This window comes from Sardina pilchardus, chromosome 21, assembly GCF_963854185.1.
Source record: "Sardina pilchardus chromosome 21, fSarPil1.1, whole genome shotgun sequence".
NCBI lineage: Eukaryota > Metazoa > Chordata > Actinopteri > Clupeiformes > Clupeidae > Sardina > Sardina pilchardus.
The window spans coordinates 23,056,748-23,062,747 of record NC_085014.1 but is presented as its reverse complement, the minus strand read 5'-3'; positions in this window follow the sequence as shown (position 1 = coordinate 23,062,747).

The following is a 6,000-nucleotide window of genomic DNA, read 5'->3' as shown; positions in this document are numbered from 1 at the left end:
TTCATTATTTCTCATCCTTTCATCTTCCTATTGAAAATTGGGGTGGCAGATACTCTGTCTGTCACTCCAATGTCCTATTTCTCTCCACGTCTCTTTCTCTCTCTCTCCTTCGCTCTCTCAGCACCATCCATCCATCTGTTGGGTTCACGTGTTCACCGCCTATGCATCGCAGTAGAACACACTGAAAGAGTGTTTCATTCCTCCTTTTCTCATCCCTTTTTCGTGTCTCCCTCCTTCTCTTGTACTCTGCATGGGCCGTCACACACACACACACACACACACACACACACACACACACCGAACCTCTCTCCCCTTCTCTCCCTCACATCTGCTGCAGCAATCAGAGGTTATCCCCCCACAGAGACTGTTCATGCACACGCCTGGCCACACACACACACACACACACGCAGGCAGAGACACACACTCAGACACACGCGCACTGACGCACACATGCATGCACATGCACACATACACACGCGCGCACACGCACACACACACACACACACACACACACACACACACACACACACACAGAGGCATGAACAGTTAGCAGGGTTGAGAAGTCTCCAACACACATGAATTTGCCTTGCATTCCCCATTACAGGTCATCTTGAGGAGGCTGATGGAATTAAAAACAACTATTAAACGTAATGAAATTAAATAGCAAGTATTAGTCAAATAGATTCGTCATTTATCTTCAAAAGAAATTAAAATGAATGTTCAGCTACTGTGAATTTGACATAAACAAAAAACATATCTGTATAGTATGCGTGCAAATGTTGTGATGAGGATGGTTTAGACTGTGGGCATCGTTTCAGTAGTATCATATTTCAGGTATCATCAGACTTCCCTCATGTTTGGACAAACCAAGACTGACTGATTGCTGTGTGAGTCCATCCACTACTGGCTCAAATGGAAAACGTGTGTGTCAACTGATCACATGGTCTCTGTCGCCCCCTGTTGGTCACACAAAAATAAAAGCATTGAGATGCTATTAGGTGATGGCAGGTTGCATTTGTTTGATATAAATATAAAAACGTTGATCTATCTGCCTATCTATCCAACTAAAAATCAATATTCCAAACACAGTGGATGCTCCTCCACCCTGTCCTAAAAAAGAAGCCTCACACCATCAATTTAATGAGGAAGAGAAGGATTCAAAGCCCGCCACTGCCATGACATACTTTGGCAGTGACCACAGTGCTGTGATTTTGATTTCATAGATTAACAGTCAGTCAGACTTTAATTTGTTATCTCTGAAATGACCTCAGCAGTTTATCTACTTCTCATGGCCTGAATGTTTGGACATTTAACCCGGTCATGAAATGAATTCCATCTGACAGAGCCCTAACAGAGCCCTGCTAGCAGAGTTCAGAAAACCTGAGACTTGTTTCAGGGATAACAAGTGAATGAAAGAGAATGAATAGATAAACAAAAGCCAAAGAAATATTGAGTCACACCTCAGTCAATTTGCAGTCGGTGTAAATGAATACAGTTTCAAAAATGTAGTTGTTTTACCTTAAAAACAATTTCACACTCACCTGGCATTACTGTCGTGGGTAGGAGCATGACCCTTGCTGTCATTTTAGACAAATTGTATACCCCCTCAGTGCTGAATGGGTACCCACTGCGTTGATAATCAGTGAAAAGGGAAATTCCTTCGTCGTGTTTCTTTAATTCTTGCTGGTGTTGATTCATCTGCTGCTTTTAGGCTATTTATTACACATCAATTAGGATTTTATGTGACAAAAGCATTCCATATTCCATATCCCATTCCACATAAATTGAATTGGATTGGATGATAGGTTAGAGTACAAAGTGAAGAAAGTAGCATGCAGTCTGCATCTGCACCAGAAGAGCTAAAAAAATGGCCGTGCTGAATAATAAGTGACTGTGTATAATAACATAGCAATACAAATAACAGTGCTGAATAGGTGAAAATATGAGTCCTTATGAGTGCTCTCCTTTACAGTGTGCACAGAGATCAGTGGTCACAATGAACACTGTTCACATCATTTGATTCATTTTGGCTAATGTTGCATGGTGCTATAGCCTACACAATAAACGATTTCAAAAGATTCTGAAAATATGTTGTCAATGGCTGGTGGTTAGAAATCTTATCTACTACATCATCTTGTAGTGAAGAGGCAGATTGGGGTTCAAGACCCCCCCCCCCCCATCCGGTCTTGAAGCCGGGTCTGCAGCTTGACCACAGCTTGACCACAGCAGTGCCAAAGAGCCAGGCAAGGCAGCCAGGTAAGGCAGTCATAGCACATACTCTGCCACAGTGCCCTTCCCATGGGCACTGTGCGCAGCACACACAGTTGCATCCCTCACACAACCACCAGCCAGACTACCAGGGGTACCTCACACCAGGGTCAACCTATATCCTGGGGGTCCTTCATACAGCTCACACGTTGGGCAAACTTCCAACGACCTCACGGCAAGCCATCCCACTTCTGACCATTGTGGTGAAGGGACAGAGCAGTGAGCCCATCCGGTCTTGAACGTGGGCCTCTGGGATACTGACCCCTGCAGCTTGACCGCAACGCCAAAGAGCCAGGCCCGTTGGTATGGCAATACTCAACTGTAGTGATGGTACTCTGTCACACCTCTCAAAACTGACCTGGGAGCATTTCCTCATTCCTCTCAATGGTCTATCATTGGGAAAATATCAAGCTCTGTATGATTAGTATACTTTATTGCTATCAATGAGGGACAGACAGCAAGGAGGTCTTTAAAAGAGCAAGCTAAAGTGAAGAGAGAGAAAGAGAGAGAGAGAGAGAGAATGTATGTATGTGTGTGTGTGTGTGTGTGTGTGTGTGTGTGTGTGTGTGTGTGTGTGTGTGTGTGTGTGTGTCTGTGTGCCATCTTTATTCTCGCCACATGTGTCAATACATGTAAATTGTGTTGTTAAACAACAAATGTTTTCCAGGTGTTTCAGAGAAATGTCTGTGTTCTCTGAGTTAAGTGCCACCAGGCCTGATATTGTAATCATTGATGAGTACAATAGGGATGTGTTCATCCTGGAAGTAGGCTGCTGTTTTGATTCTTGTCTAGAGGAGGCTTACTTAACAAAGCTAGTAAAATATCACCCTCTTGTACAGACAATAACTAGCCTTGGCTACAAGTGTCAATATCTGGTGCTCATTATTGGCAGCCTGGGCCACGTGCATAGGCTTGTCATTAGGGATCTCAGGATAGGGCAAAGCAAATTGCCAAATACTGCTCAATATCCTCCATTATTGGGAGTCGCCATATATGGAGAAGAAGGTGTTGTGTGTATCCATAAAATCTGCTGTTTGAATTGTCATCATGCTCACATTGGTGGATCATGCCTTAGCAATGTTCTGCATCTGTAACATTTATGTCCTTTTGTACATTTATTATGAATTGCGGACATAAATAAAGTAGTTAAAATGTGTGTGTGTGTGTGTGTGCGTAGTCCAAAATTCCATGGGTCTCTTTGGGCAGTATTTCTGATTTAAAAAAGCAACGTTTTCATGTATCCCTGACATTTCCATTTCCCCACTGTGACAGTACCTTTACACAGCCAGTAGATGGCGCACAAAGACCATGCATCGAATACTCAACGGCGCTCTCTCACTTGAGTTGTCTGCAGTTAGATTCAGAAAATGTCTTGTAATGGTAGGCTACACTAGAACTTTTGAACTATTTTTGAAGGATGTTGGGATGGACAAAGGTGAACTGTTTTCTCAAGGTATTTGTCCACGTTATTGCTAGGCTAGCCTACTGTAGCAATGTATAGGCTATGTTCAACATATGTTCAACGGTAAACTAAACTTCCGGATTGTAGACTTGTCGAGGCTAGTCACTTTTTCTGACATTATACAAAGTGAGGCTGCGTTCCAGCCTTTGATAAATGTTGTCATTAGCTAGCTCTTATTTCTTCAAATCAGTGAAGTCAGTGCACACGCACCGAATTCAAACCTCGCGTGCTGTCCGGGGAAGCAAGAATTCAGAAAAATAAGGTAGCTTACTGAAAATACTCTTTCCCAATACTCAGACAAACACATGTATTATTCAATGTGATAGAGTTAGTTACAAGAGAGGTCAAGTGAGAACTCGTATAACATTTCTTGCCAACAACTTTAGGAGATCATTCAATCCAGGATCAACGAAAAACCCATGAACATGGGTGTGGCGTCCACAAATGACGTACAGTATGTCCATGATATATACTGTCATGCTACAGGTGACAGACAAGGGGGCAGCGAACGTTCTGAGAGTGTAGACAGTATGGCGGCCGCCATGCTAACGAGAAGACCGTGGCTAGCTGGCCATTCCATTGAATCCTATGGGGCGTAAGCGCCACTTTGACATCAAATTACGTTAGTGCTGAAGCGTTTTAAGCCTTTATATGAACATTTTCTATTGTCGGGGTACATACTACATTGTGAAATTGACATAATAATCTCGTAACTGTCTTAACGGCTGAGTAATTAACGTTTTTCGAAAGTCAATGCTAAAGTGTTAAAGGCGCATGCGTCCAGCGAGAGTAAAGCGTCGCCATAGGTCAGACTCGGTCAGACTACGTGCCTACGTCACATGTACGACACCTGAGCCTGCGCAGGAGACCTATGACGAAATAAGAAGACCTAAAAAAACCGTTGAAATTTGCTTCCTCGGTCTCTGCTGCCGTCTACGTGATAGCTCTGTCCATATCTTTTACTGTCTATGGTGACAGACGGCGTTGGCTAGCTCAGAGGTTACTTCTACTTGATAAACAAATCTATCGGTCTGCAGACCGCGGGTTCAAACCTCGGGCGCTGTCTAGCGTTTTGATTTGGTAGCCTATGCTTTTTGTAATGAACCAAAATATAAAATCTTTCAACAATATTCTGAAACCAAAATGATTACACTAGTGTTATTTTGTATTATGTTATTACTGTAGTATAAGGGAAAAAAACATACTTAGTCTTAGTAGTCTCTAGTAGCTAGACTATGGCTAAGGCTATCGATAGGCTATAGTGTAGGCTATGTGTGTGCATTTGGGGGGATCAGCAAATATTAGCAAATATTTCTGATGAATTGCAATGTTTTCATCTGTCCATGGTATTTTCAAGGAACACTTCCAATGCTCTGTGACAGTACCTTTGAGCCGCCAGTAGATGGCGCACAGAGACCATGGATGGAAGTAGAGTTGTTCAATGGAGCTCATATGACGCGCATATTTAAAATTATTTTTGAGTTTCCAAACACCGAGGTTATGTGAGAATATGTGAGTACCCTATAATATTGGTTGCCGACAACTTTCGGAAAGCAAACCAGGTACGAACACCCTTGAAATATAGACGTAGGTAGGCCTACACTTTAAACACATAGGCGTAGGCCAATTACATAAGGCTTTGTCAATGATAATTGCAATCTTACCTCCTGTAAAATGTGGCGTTGGCTAGTTCAAGGGTTACTTCTCGGCTCTACGAATATCCATTCTAATGTCTGCAGGCCGCCGGTTCAAACCGCGGGCACTGTCTAGCGTTTTAATTTCTAGGGCAATAATTCTGAAAGTTTAAGGTAGGCCTATGATTGAGAACATAGCCTTTCCCAATACTGAGATGAAAAACAATGATGTTTTGTTGGTAGGCTATGTTGTTAAGTGTGATAGTGGTGCAAATGCGGATGTCATGTGAAAACTCGTATAACACTAGTTGCCAACAACCTTTGGACATAAAACCATGGCCTCAAACGCCTAATATTAAAATAGACTACCCGCTGTAAACGCGTAGGCGTAGGCTAATTGTGTACGCCTATGTCAATGATAAATACAGTTTTACCTCCGCCAAGTCCTGGCACTGGCTAGCTCAGAGGTTACTTCTCCCTAAAGAGCTTAATCTATCGGTCTGCAGGCCGCGGGTTCGAACCTCGGGCGCTGTCCAGCGTTTTGATCCCGGCGGCCTTTCATCTGTATTCTGAAACCGAGATGACTACATTCATGCTCTTTTCTTATATTATTACTTTGCAAAATGCTTGCTGCCT